Source organism: Sebastes umbrosus, chromosome 1, assembly GCF_015220745.1.
Source record: "Sebastes umbrosus isolate fSebUmb1 chromosome 1, fSebUmb1.pri, whole genome shotgun sequence".
Lineage (NCBI taxonomy): Eukaryota > Metazoa > Chordata > Actinopteri > Perciformes > Sebastidae > Sebastes > Sebastes umbrosus.
Genome location: NC_051269.1, coordinates 3,790,329 through 3,805,347, shown reverse-complemented (window position 1 = coordinate 3,805,347; position 15,019 = coordinate 3,790,329). Strand labels below are relative to the sequence as shown.

Below are 15,019 nucleotides of genomic sequence, written 5' to 3'. Positions count from 1 at the left end.
ACGGTGTCTTGAGATCAATGAGCTGGTATGATACCAATAGATGTTAAAGGGACTGTTTGTAACTTCTTACACGTATAAATCAGACTCAGACTCCAACACAAACTACACGGAAGCACCAAAACCGCAAAGTTATATCTAGTGAAGCCCGTCTTGCAAAACAGTGTCAACTCTTCCTGCTTCAGACCCCCAACGGTGGTCAGAAGACACAGGGGAGACCGTAGCTTTGGTCTCCAGGGCCGGAGTCTCTGCTGTACTCTGCTCCTCTGCCTGCCTTCACTCACACACACCGCTTGTTCTCACTCTCTCGCTCCACCTCTCATGTGCATGCGCACACACTCCACACTGCAGAAGAGTTAGTTTAGCTCTGAGAATATCTAGTGAATGTACAGTGGACGTTTGTGCAGAAATAACTGCTGCAGCTCCTCCAGACCAACAGAGGTTTCCCGTGTCTTGTGAAGTGACGGTGCTCCGCAGAGAGAAACGTTATCGTCTCCAACCAAAACTCCGGTGTCTCCCCTGTTCCCTCCGGCCGCGGTCGGGAGGCTGAAGCAGGAAAAGCCAACACTAGGATCAGCATTGATTCATGGAGAGACCTTCGTCTGGTCAGCTAACATTACTGCCAAGCAGGTGACATATAGAGTGATAATGTTGTTTTAGCCGACGTGTGTCGAGGACAAGCACGAGCACGAGCAACAGGACGCTGACTTTCGTTGACTTAACGGCCACAGGTGTCGCTGTTAACAAGCAATTTCTGATTCTTACATAGAGTCCCTTTAAAGTGTCTACTGAACAGCAGTGACTGGACTTGGCAACAACAACTTGGACAATCTCGGGTTAAATAAGACCTTCAAACTTCCAATATGTCCGAAATATCTGTTATTGGTCATGAAATAATAATACTATATATCCCAGTGAGGCGTTTAATGATGATAACCATCACAATCGAAAACTGAGCTGCCTTGTCTCAGGTTGACATAATGAATCTGTCAATTTGTGCACACACACGCACACACACACACACACTTTGGACCAGTACAGAAGTCCTATTCTCTGGATGCGTTCAGCCATGTTAGCATGACTGGAACTCCAGCAGGCAATCCTTCATCATCCTGCTGTGTTGTCCACAACATCACTGAGCTACAACAGCTCTGCCAGTAGGTGAAATGAAGACAGTCGCGTCTCTGATGTGGACAATTCAACCCCTGTAAAGCACCGTGTGTGTGTGTGTGATGGTGCTGATATGTGAGAGTGAGACCGGCTAAACTGGACCATAACACACATTATGGTGCCTTTAAGACACTAATATCTGTAGTGCCGGTTCAAAACAGGGCTCAATGCTTGGCATGTGGTATTGCTGCTTGTAATTCTCATACAAACAACTTCGCACTTCACACTCCGCTTCCTCGGGTCCTGAGCAATACACCTGCCATGGCATAGTTGCGTCACACATCGAAGTCGCGGCTACTCAGAAATACTGGTGAAATACAGTCTGTTTCATGGGAAAAAATACACTCAAGCCTGGCTACTCGCAGTCAGAAACATCAGTGAAATACACTTAGTGGATGTATTAATCTTATATTAGTCGCTTTGACATTACCACGCGGTTATGAAGCAGAGCATGGATTCGATTAGCAGAGGTATCCAAAATCGAATGGATTATTCATTGTGCCATGCCCCACCCCTCCAAAAAATGTCATTCAAATCGATCGCAGACCTTTGGAGTAATCCTCTTAACAGACATACCAACAAACCGACAAACCAACACCGGTGAAAACATAACCTCTTTCCTAGGCCTTTTGCCTTGGCAGAGGTAGTTATGGCAAAAACGTAAACAATATTGAGTTGCAATGGCTAGAATAGCGCTGTTACTGTAGGCTATCCACTTATGCCCGTTGACTCCAGGGAAGTTAAATACGAGTTTAGTATATCCAGCATCCAGCCGCGAAAATGAACTGTAGTCAATGAGCTGCGGTCTGCCCGCTGAGGAGGACACGCTGGACTGCGTCACATATCCAAATTGCACCAAATTTGACACGGCACGTCCTAGGTACCCCAGTAATACACCCACCAAGCGAGAAATAGATCCAATGAACATTTCTCAAGATACGCAGGACAAACCAACATACGGACACAGACAGAGACTCCTTGTCCTTCCATTTTGTTAGATCTACTGTCATTTTATTCCACTATTCTAACCTTTGACCAATTGATCTGCTCCAACTATATAGCATGCTGGCCATTACCGAAGAGTCGCTCTATGCAGAACAGAGCATTCTGGCATTGACAGGAGGAGGTAGCTGTGACATTGCCAATTTTATTGTAGGCAAGAATGGAAGATAAGTCCCTTTTGTTCAGAGTAATGTAAATGTACCCTCCAATTTTACCAGGACTTGGGTAATAGATATAGTCTTTTGCATCATTGTTGGCTGCTTTCTAAGATGGGTAACGCTTTACACAATGGGCTTCATTCTGCACTCTACCTGGATGTTGTGAAGCTAGGGATGTCACAATAGCATAAATTTGGTAGTCGATACCAATACCAGTGAAATTTGACGATCCTTGATACCCGATTGGATTCCATGGTAAAAAAAAAGCAAAAACCAAACAATAATCCACGTTTACTTAAACATACACTTCTTTATTACTGTTTGCATACCGATTTTTGCGAATGTATTATTAATCCCTGATGATCCGCCTCAGGTTTCTTGCCAAAAATAAATAAAAAATTCCAGATTACATTTGAACACATCATGTTGACTTCATAATTTACCTTCACCAACCCCTCTCACTGAACATACTAAAGGGTATTGTATTCAGTACAGTCTATACATACTCTTAATGCAAGTGCATGCAACTCTTCCGCCCCAAAACAATCTCACTGTGAGCTCAGATATACTGTGGGGATGAGCACAGCACAACCACCACATTGCTGCATGATGAGTGTTCAATGTATACATGCTGTTTGCATCCCTCATCACGCCCATGTTTCCTCCTGATGACACCATCACTGTTCTGTCACAGTGACAGAGATGTGCATCATTTAGCCTACCGCAGGCCATCACTACTTCCAGCCACCCAACGGTACTTTCAGGACTCACGGGGATAGTGTTGACGACAAAAATGCTTTGATATGTATATGTAGTAACACTGGAATTACAGTTTAACTAGGGCAACGTAAAACATGTTTAACTTTGCTTCAAGAAAATATAGTATACTATTAACACAATTATGATTTAAATCAGACAAAATCTGACCTTAGTTCACACTGTTCTATCCTGAGGTCTGATCCCCAGCCATAATTAGAGCAAGCTGATTCTCTGATTGTCCCAGAGATTTAGGCTGAGGCTGTAGACTGGACTAAGGATCACTTTTTGAGGCAATAGCTAAGCTTGTGAGTGACTTAATCTTCTTGCTTCAGTGTTCAGGCAGAATAACATGCATGCTGTGCACTTTTTTTTTTTTATACCTGAGTCATACTCCTGCAGCTGTGCGTCTATGCCAGGGGTCAGCAACCTTTACTATCAAAAGAACTATTTTAGGCCAAAAAAAGAAAAAGAAAAACTTTCTGGAGCCTCAAAACATTTGAGCATTGTGATGAAGTTTATAGTCTAAGTATATTGTATATAAGTCTACTGCAGTGAGGGCCAATGTGCAAATGTACGACGGCATATTAGGGCCACATTGAGGGGGAAAAAGTCGTAATATTACGAGAATAAAGTCATAATATTACGAGAATATAGTCATAACTTTACGAGAAAAAAGTCCTAATATTACGAGAAAAAAGTCCTAACTTTACGAGAAAAAAAAGTTGTAACATTACGAGAATAAAGTCATAACTATCCAAGAAAAAAGTCATAATATTATGAGAATAAAGTCATAACTTTACGAGAAAAAAGTCTTAATATAATGAGAATAAAGTTATAACTATACGAGAAAAAAAGTCGTAGTATTATGAGAATAAAGTCATAAGTTTAAGAGAAAAGATGAAAATAACAGCATGTGATCTGTTGTTGATTTGGACATGTGGTTTTCAACTTCCTTTGTCAGGCGGTCTTAGATTTATTTGATAGGCGTGTTTCAATGATTCCAAATACGTTTTGCCCAACACCACTCCATGTCTGAAAAAAAAAGAAAATATTGGAGGAGTTGGATGATGATGAGGTGCCTTTAATTAATAAGGAGAAAAAGAGAGAACCAAATGAGGAGGTGGTATATATATACCCAGCGCTGATGTCCAATCAAACTTCTGTGGCGTCCCCGATGCCTGGTGCGTAGTCACATCTTTCAGGAGGTGCGTGGCCCTGCAGCTCTCTGCAAGCCCTGCGAAGATCAGCGCAAACTTTTTACGCAAAAAATTATAAATAAGGCATGACGCACGAGGTTGTATGCATGCAGTAGTAACAAGAGAAAGAACTGATCAGACTCAGAGGCTACCCGCGCTGACCCTTGACCTTTGTGTTCCAGAGAACGTAGGGCGGTTAGTCACCCCTGCTAAAAAACTGGAGGACAATATTCGCCTGGCCGAGTTGGTGATCGAGGTGCTTCAGCAGAATGAGGAACACCACGCTGAGGTCAGTGTGCCCGTTATACGTGCATGCATCTGCACACGCGCGCACACACACACGCACGCACGCACGCACGCACGCACACACACACACACACACACACACACATGGGCCTGTAGTTTCGTGGCAGTATGGGCTGGTGTCTGGCTGAACGAGAATTGACTGAATGGTCAAAGCCAGCAGTAACAAGACTGAAAAAGGTGGTGCTGATTAAACGCAATGAGCAGTAAGGGTTGCCTCTCTACCAGCCATGCCAGCTACTGATATCATGAACCTCATTACTGTCTAACACAGGGGTCAGTAACCTGCGGCTCTTTAGCTCCTCTCTAGTGGCTCCCTGTGGATTTTTAAAAGAAATTGTGTAAATGAACAACTGTTTTTTTGTTTACATTTTCATTTTTATTTATCATTGTTGTAGGTCTATGGTACGACGGTACAATGGAGTATTAGGGCCACATTGGGGAAAAAAATAAATCTGAGATTTTGAGAATAAAGTCATAATATTACAAAAATAAAGTCATAATATTACTATATAGTAGTCGTAATTTGTGTTGTATATATGTGTTCTTTTCTTTTTTTCTCTTAAAGTTATGACTTTATTCTTGTAATATTACAACTTTTTTCTTGTAAAATTATGACTTTATTCTCGTAATATTACAAGACTAAAGTCATAACTTTACGAGAAAAAAAAGAAAATAACACGTAAAATTACTACTTTATAATATTGTGACTTTATTTTCATAATATTACAGCTTTTTTCTCGAAATCTCAGATTTATTTTTTTCCCTCAATGTGGCACTAATTCTCCGTCGTACCGTCGTACCATAGACCTACAACAATGATAAATAAAATTAAAATGTAAACAAAAAAACAGTTATTCATTTCCATTTTTATAAATCCACAGGGAGCCACTGGAGAGGGGTTTAAGAGCATCATGTGGCTCCGGAGCCGCTGGTTGCAGACCCCTGGCTTAGCGGGATCTCGTTTGTTAGGGTTAGTGAAGCCAGATAACGAGAAGATACCCTGGGTATGTTGAGCTTGCTTCGTAGTGCAAGGCTCTGTTGGTGTTGCTTCCAATATGTTACATCAGATTTATCAGTTGGTTTATGTTTGGGAAAACTGATTAACCGTCATGTAAATGTTGGGCGATGGTGATTATTGATTGATTGAATCACCATCCTGTGCCTTATCTGCACAGTAGGCCACGCCTGCCTGACACAAAGTACACACTCTAAAGCGTAGGCAAGGGTGTCGTAGCAGTGGAGAATTATCAATCAGGTCGGTCGAACTCTGTTGATCTGGCAAATACTGAGCTGAAAAGATACCGAAGGATAAGAAAAGAAATCATGAAGGCAAAGGGAAAAGAAGTACACTTGAAGAACATTTTGAAGGTTTGTTTTGATCTTAAAATTACTTAAATCTATCCAGTCTTTCTACCCGTTTATTGTGAATACTGTGCCACTAACATCACTATTTGTTGTCACTTCGTTATTCAAAGTTGACTTATTCCCTCTCTGCTTTTTATTTCAATGATTTATTTGGTTCGCGGGGAAATGTTTGAACAGGGAAAAGAGGTATGTGATTGTTTTAGTGCCATATGCCCCCGTCTCCCACCCTACCCTTTACTGTAAGTCCTGTGCATGCACTTAATGATACGGCTATTGTTGTAGAGGATCATTAACATTTCCCTTCTCAACAATGACCCGGAACACCTTTCGGCTTGTGGTCACCGCAAATCAAGTGCTTGTTGCCAGTGCTTGTTAGTTTTCTAAGCTAGCAACGAGTTTGGTGATGACGAACGGAGACAAGCACTTAAACAATGTGTTTATTTGTTGAACTCATTCAGCTCCGTTCTGAGGAAACAAAGTGCAGAGTTGTGACTTTGATGCTGTAACATGTTTGGTCTTAAAGAATACAACTCTGTACCTTTTGTTTTCTAAGGAATCTACCCCAAATCATCCCTGAATATGCTAACCCGTTTTCCTGTGTTTAGCCATGTGTCATTTATCCGACCAAATCCAGTAAGTAAGCTCGGGGAAGGTGTTGTGTCACCTTTCCTTCCCTTAAAGAAACCCATTCCCTCTCCATTGGATCCTTCAGCACACACAATGGAGGAAATGCGAGGCATGCTTGGGTGATCGGAAAAAAACGCGATCACTCCCCTTGCATTTCGATGGAAATGCGTTATGCTGCTGCTCAAATTATGTGAGCACGTTACTGAACTAGCTTAACCAGCATTAGACTCTGACCCTGGCAAATGTTGGTATATCATATCCAGTTCTGTTTTGGTCAAGTTCACAATGAAAACACATTCAGAACTTTATTATAATCCAATGCAATTTACTCATATGGCTCTAAAGCTGGTTATCGCTCATCCTATTTAACAGGCCCATTTTGGGGTGCCTCTCATGTAATCATCTATTTGAACTTCAAGATTTTGATGCTGATTGCTACATTCAACTTCTACAAACAATGTGTCGAAAACTGAGAGGAACTGCTGCAGGTTGTTTAACAAAACTTGCATTTTCAAAGGCATGTTCAAAATCCTCTGAGACTCCTCTATCCTGCGACTTATACATTTATATTCCCCCCCCGCTGTAGTGAGTTTCATACGGGGCATCTCCGTGCAAAATGGTGACAGGAAAGTTAATAGCTACCTAAACAAAGACGGCAACTGGACTAGCAGAATGGGTGTATAATGAGTTGGGATACAGTGTCATAAAATGGTGCCCCATTCATACCACTAAATAATATAGAAGAGCAGGCTGACTACCAACACACATAAAAGGGTAGCTTTTAAATATACGTCTAAATTTACGGTTTAGTCCGATGTATCCTCACCCAACGGTTAGTGTGATGTGTTATGGAAAGTTATTCCTCATTTTCCTGCATTCTCCACAAATGTCCAACAACACGTGTCAATTTCGCTCGTTATATGCATACGGTCTTTTCAAAATAAATTTCTGTCTTCACAAAAAACAGCTTGGTTAGGTTTAGGCATCAAAACTACTTGGTAAGGTTGGGTTAAAATAACTATGGAAATGACGTTACTTAAAGCTTCAGTAGTCAGTATATTTTTCGCATCATTGGGAAACAATTCCATAATAACCTTTCAGCATATTGTAATTCAAGTGTTCTGAGAGAAAACTAGACTTCTGCTCCTCCTCATGGCTCTGTTTTCAGGCTTTAGGAAATCTAGCCTGTGACGGGAGACTTTGACCAATCACAGGTCATTTCAGAGAGAGAGCGTTCCTATTGGCTGTGCTCCGGTCATGTGACCGGAACTTGGCGTTCCTTCACCAGATTTCACAATGGCGTCACAAACTTTCTCATTTTACAGCTAAACCGTGCACTACAAGATGATTCTGAAAACATTTGAGGAGAGAAATAGGCATTAACATAACAGAATATTGATTCATATTTGATCAGCGCTGCCTAGTTTGACCGTTTGGTCAGAGTTTGCAAGTGATTGACAGCCGGCCCTGTCGCTCTTTGTACTTTCTAGTTCACAATTATTATACAATGTTACATGTTTCTGTACGGTAATTATCCATACAACTTTAGCTCAATTTCACATCTGAATTTTAGTACACACCCTACAGTATGTGCAACGGCTTTAGTTTGGCAGGTGCCATTTTCTTGACAGTTTTGCAGCTACAGCCCACCGTGTGCAGGGTTGTTCGATAAGCAGCTATCATTTCTGATTGCCATCTTTGTTCGGGTTAATAAACTGAGATGCAACTTATGAAACAAGTTCAAATTCTAAATCTTTGTACGCTGAATATAATTGGTTTGTACTGACGGGAGAGTTGTTTCTTAGAGTTGTTTAATACTGGTGAGGTTTAAGAAACATCCTTCAGCATCTTTATACTTTTACTTTTATTTTCTCAAATGTAAAAAATGATGATTACATGAGTGGCACTGACTAGATGTACCTTCTTGCGAACTATCTCACACCTACTACCCAATGCTACGAGCTCCCATGGCAAGTGCATGCCCTCCCTTCCCCTTCCACCACCACCACCACCACGTAAGCCTGAGGGTACATTCACATTACAGTGTTGACAGCTTGATGTGAATGAGCAAACACCATGTTTCCTCAGGGGTCCCTCTTAAGAGACCTGGCAAGAGTGGGAGTGCATGGAGGAAAGTGAGTGTTTTTGGTGTGCATGAGAGAGCCCGGCCCCCTAACAGTCACTCCACTGCGTCTATTCGTTGGGGAGATACGAGCGTGACGCAACTCGCCGGCTCCTTTTCTTCCGATTGACTCGCTGAAGGAGCTGCGGGTGAGTGTTTAAGTAGCTCCCTGCCATGCCTGTCAAGGAGCTGCTGCTGTTTCCTCTGTGGGCCAGCAGAAAAGCGTGTGATTTTACGTGCCCGAGCGCCGGTTGTACTGCTTTGAGTTGTGAAGAATGCTTCCCCGGAGATCACGCGGTGGCAACAACTTGATTTCATATGGTGAGAAGTGAGAGAGAGAGCCAAGAAGGTTTGCAGTAGATCAGTGGAGTTACATTACATCTTCAGCCTTTACGGTAAATGAGATTCAAGCTGTAAATTCCCCCATAGGGAACACTTATATGTCTCCTCTCTTTGTCTGATTTTTCTCCTTTCTTTCACTCTCAACCTGTTGATTTTCTTCCGCTCCCTGTATTCTGTCTCTGTCTTTCCATCTCTCCACCCTTGAAGGCCTTCGCGTGGTGGTCGGACCTGATGGTGGAGCACGCCGAGACCTTCCTGTGTCTCTACTCGGCCGACATGGACGCAGCTCTCGAAGTTCAGCCGCCCGACAGCTGGGACAGTTTCCCCCTCTTCCAGCTGCTCAACGACTTCCTGAGAGTGGACTGTGAGTAGGGAGCCATTAAAAGGAAATGTATTCAACAGTCAGCGTGGGGACTGAAGTAGCTGAACGTGCCCTGCGCTTGGTCTTGTAGGTCCTGTAGTGGGTTGATGAGTTAAGAAGGGATCAGACACTGGGGATGTAGGTTTGATGAAGGGTAAAATAATGGAATGGAAAGTCAGATTATCCACTTGCCCAGGTTAACATAAATTGTGACATCATCTTATAGTACACATTGTGTATGACAAAACCCCATGCATTAGACAAACAGAGCTATGTGCACCACTTACAACAGTAAAACTTTCATGTCAATTATTATTCAATTATTTACACATTGTTTTTGGGGCAAATGACTGCTAGAATCTGTATTTTTTTCCAGCACAAACAGCTAATTTATCCACTGTTAACGTAATCACTATCACATACACTCTCAATATTTGCACTATCTGTTTATATCATGTTTATTTTTGTTTATAGCTTATTTGTAAATTGTTCATTTTTATTCTTATCTTATTTTAACGTTTTATCTATTCTTTTGTTATTATACTTTTTGTCTTGCACCAACAAAGTGAAAATTCCTAGTGTATACCTCTTACACCTGGCAATAAACACCATTCTGATTCTGATTCTGATTCTGATCTGATCCCTACTTCGGATATGTTGCCGTTGTGAAGCGGTGGCGGCAAAACCACACAGTTAGGGTTAGAAAAAACATCATAGTTTGGCTTAAATTAAGTATGTCTTTCATGTTACACAAACCACCGATGTAGCGTAACATCACATGACATGTTAGTAAAAAACACTTGACTTTTGGTTTCACACGGGACACGAACGCCAGTACCCTGGTCCAGTGTTTGTTTGACCCATCACCATCCCTCCCTCTCACCCTTAGAGGACTTTTCACTCTTTATAGGTGCAGTGAGGTTTCAGATTGCAACCAACTGAAACTTCTCCCATGTGCCAAACATGTAGGAGAACTACGGTGGCCGACGCAAAAATGTAAATAGCCCTATAGAGCCAGGTGTTTGGTTTGTCTGTTCTGGACAACTATAGAAACATGGCGTCCGGCTCTGTGAAGGCGACCTGCTCCATAAGTAGATGGAAACGGCTCATTCTAAGGCAGTGGTTCTCAAACTTTTTACACCACGTACCACCTCAGAAAGTATTTGACTCTCCAAGTACCACCATTATGACCAGAGGTTTGCAATTATTTTTCCTGGGGGGCCACATGAGAAACCCAGATTATTGCCAGGGGCCAAACAAATTCTGTCAGACGTAACCTCTATTTTATCACTACATTTATTTATAGAAAACATACTGCGCACTTATTTTTCAGCATTTACCATACTGAAAATCACTCCAAACAGCATATTATTAAGAAAATTACATCATATGCAGGAGTTTTGACTGACTGTTTTGGGTAGTAACGTTTCCATTAACAAAACTTAACAAATAGAGAATCCCCCAGCATGCCAAAATATAAAAACATGAACTGCAGGTCCAAAAACCATGGAGGGTAGCCTACTGTACACAGTACTGTACTTTACTCTGTTATTGTCATCTATAGTGGTTGTTTGCATAAAAACACACAATTCAAATGATTATGAATATTTAAATATTTGCTTTGATTAAAAAAATCTTTGCAAGTTGCTTCGAGCTAGTGTTAGGAAGTTAAACAGGTCATTATTCTCTCTCTAATATCTATTTTATATTAATGTGAAAACATCTCCTTCAAACAACTGGATTTATTCAAGTTCCTCACCAAAAACTAAATTTTACGAGATTACATTTGAATGCATCATGATAACGTTGTAATTTACCTTCACCTAATAGTCATTTTTTCCTGAGCCGACTTTGAACGCCTCACAACAATAACTCAATGGCACCTCCATTAACGCTCATATCTCCGTTATTTAGCCAGTCAGGAATGTGCTGCCCACCGGCTGCTAACAGCTTATGTTACTAACTCTCCTCCTGCTGATTTCAACACAGATTTGTTGTTCACAGTGTCGCTTTATCAGGGAAAAATAGGGTGCACCCCCTCAGGTTTAGTAGCGCCACGCTGTTGAGCACTTTTTTTTTGTGTCTCCGGTCCTAAACAAACTGAAACATGATACAGCGTGCGTATGCATCATTGTGCAGCGTGACTGTGGAAAAGCATCAATACAGAGGAATCGATAGTCAGAGATTCCTCCGCGTACCACTAGAGAGAGCACGCCTACCACCAGTGGTATGTGTACAACAGTTTGAGAACCACTGCTCTAAGGTAACAAAATCATAACAATCTTATATTCAGGTGATGATACACTAATGAAAACAAACTTATTAATATTATATTTCAATTTCTGCCAGCAGACCCCCCTAAATGCTACACACTGTTCCTTTAATGCTTGTAATGAAACAATGGGTTTATATTGGAGTTAGGTGAAACCCAGTGTGTCTCATAAAGACGCTAAAGGGTGCCTTGTGCGTCGGTGTTAAAACACTGGAGGGCCACTGCCCAAGCATCGGTAGCTGACGCCCTGTAGGAGTGAGACCATGTAGTCACTGCACATGCTGTAGTGGTCAGCTAGCTAGCTGCAAACATACACATTAGCCATGTGTGTGCGGAGTGTGTGCGTTTGTGTGACTCAGACGTTATCGCCCCTCAAATCGTAGCCAGCTAGCTAATTCCACCATGCTTTAATACTACACTGGTGACAGAAAATGAGCCGATCAAAGTGAGAGTGTGTAGATGAAGCATTAATTTGTTAAATTTTACTCATTTACTCTGACTCTCTATGCTTCATAACGTCACTACTCCACTGCTCGTTTTAGTCGTTACTGTAAAACCTCACCTCCTTGAGTCCGCAACTTGCCGGAAGTCGGTTTAGATTATACAGAACTTAACCTGCTACGACAGTCGCAGTGGCAACGGTGCACATAAAAATGGCCACCGCTCTGACCGTCCTGCTACGTTGGTTTGAATGGGAATGTCCGTTCTACTCCTATTCAATTTCTATGGTTTCAACTCACAACAGATGTGTTTTCGCTACAGTTCGCACTGCGTAGTCCAAATCATCATTTGTTTTGCATCCAGTGGCAGCTTCCTGTTGACTCTGTATGCAATTGTGCCGACTCTATTATTTCCACCTTTTTGCCTTAATTGCTTCATGTTTACTATATTTATTTCTTGGTGATATCAATATGTTTTATATGTTAAAATATGACTAAAGTCAATATTTCTGATGAGCTTCAAGGTTCCTTAAGCTGAAAATTCTTAGATTCAGAACAAAAAATCTATTTTAATGAATAAATGATACCAAAATAATTGTAATCTTGTCAGTATAAATCTTGATAAATGTTTTACAGCCAGGGAGCTCTTCTCTTGGGGCTGTTATGTTCTTGTTTTGCCATTTGAAAAAATCTGCAGCATGTGTGATGTGTATACTTTTTTTTTTTGTTGTTTTTTTAGGAGTAGGTTACAACCCTGGAAAAAAGCAGAACCAATGTTAGTCTGAGGGTTAGGCTGTTGCTTGACTGCACATGGAACTTTTCTAGTTGGCACTCATTCTCTGCAGAGTAACAATATACATCAGCTATTTGTTTTCATGTCAGTAGCCACACACTGTTTGGCACACTCCGATCGACTGCATGACCTAACAGGGATTTAAGTCACCAAAGTATCTCCACACCACTGACGTCTTGTTACTTCGTTTATCCACAACAGCTCTTTATGTTTAAGGTTGTCTCTTCCGTCTGTCCCACTTTTGCTAAGAAAACATTGCCACATGATGTGTTTCACCAACTCATCCAAACCTGCTTTGCCAATTTTGGAAAGTGGGGCATTTCTTAAAGGACCCCATATGATTGGTTAGTTCTTTATTATGATAATCAACCACAAGAATCAAGAGCATTTCTAATGAAGGTTTACAGCTGTTGTTGCACTCCATGTCTACATTTGCCTGGAGCAATTTACATACTGAACTGTGCGTGTGTTTGTGTGCGTGTGTGCGTGCACGTGTGTGTGCGAACAGGGCCAGGAGTGTCTGATTGAAGATAATGGTCAGGTCTTGATGCTGGTTGCTGCAGGCCAGCCATCTCTCTAATGAACTGCATGCACTTGCCTGCAGGGACACTGTGGAGCTGTCCGTGGAGCTGTCGTGGAGCTGTCCGCGGTCCTGTAAAGGAAACACTTCAGTGTTCACAATGCAGACTCGATCTGTGGGGCGGTAATTGTCCCGAGGGAATGCTTCCCCCTTTTCAGTTTGTCAGTCGGAGTCAAGGAGAAGGCAGAGTGTGGTCCGCTCATCAGCTGAGCAGAGACGACTGCAAACGCTCGTTATGCTCACTTGTTAGTGTCATCAAATTGGCCACCTTCTCATTTGCTACATATTGTCAATTGTGTGTGAAAACGGCAATTGAAGTGCATTGCAGTGACATAGCTACACCACCCAGCAGCCAACGGAGGGAAGGTAATTCTACGGCTCTGGCAATAATAACACAGTGACTAGAACAGACCCCTACGGTCTGTGTGCTACAAATTAGGTTAATAATTAATTCAGATGGACTCTAAAGGAGGATATTGGCAAATATTGCTTTCCTAGCAAAGCAAAAATGTTAAAGGTTCCATCTTGTAAAAAGGGGATTTTCATGTCTTTTATATTATAAAGCAGTTTTTTAGTGCTATATAAATACTGTTAAACTATCAAATGCTCAATATACGGAGAAATACACACAGCCCGTATTTAGAAATTGTGCGTTTGAAACAAGCCGTTAGGATTTCTGTCCATTTGTGATGTCACAAATATACAATATTTAGACCATTACACTGTTTTAAACGTAACGTTCTAAATGTGTCCCAGTTTATTTCCTGTTGCAGTGTATGTAAATAACATCAGCTGACAGGAAGTAAACATGGACCCAAACTGTTACCGAGCATTTTAGACTGAGGGTAAATACAGGTATATTCAGACAGACAGTATGAGGAAAATAAAGATTTATTTGAACATTACAGTATGTAAACATGTTGTTGTTAGAAACACAAAACACAAGTATGAACCTGAAAATGAGCATGATATATCCCTTTAAATTCCACTCCACAAGCTTGTAATGCAGGTTTTAGCTCCTCCAGAGCCACTGAAGACATAATACAATATTGTCTTCACTGGGTTGGGCTCTTCATCACTAGTAAACTGACATTTATGCGTAAAATCAGCGCAGTGCCCCTTTAATATGCAATAAATGCAAGGACACTGTAAATACAAACAAGTTCATCATGCCATTGTGCCATCCTTCGTTTTCTGAATGACTATCCTCAAACAGAGCATCAGACCGCAGCGTCATTGGGTAGCACAGTCACGTCAGAGGGTCCGTCTTCATTACCAACATGAACCGCTAGAGCCCCACACTGCCCGCGCAGTGTAACAAGCGCACACTTAAGTAAAGCGTATATCATCACGGGGACATCTTTTTCCACAGAAGGTCATCTGTTCCCGTCGCCCTACAGCGGTGCACTAATGTAGCAGTAAATAGCCTTAGCACGAGACAGGCGCCAAAGTCGGGGGCTGCCATTCGAGGAGTTAATGAGGTCTAAAGCAGTGGTAGCCGGGCCCTGCGAACACACTCCTGGACACAA

General features: G+C 41.7%; 1 pseudogene; it reads left to right on the top strand.

Annotated features, from left to right (window-relative positions):
- The window catches only part of LOC119485602, a 209,871-nt pseudogene that overhangs the window by 142,522 nt on the left and 52,330 nt on the right, over positions 1-15,019 (top strand).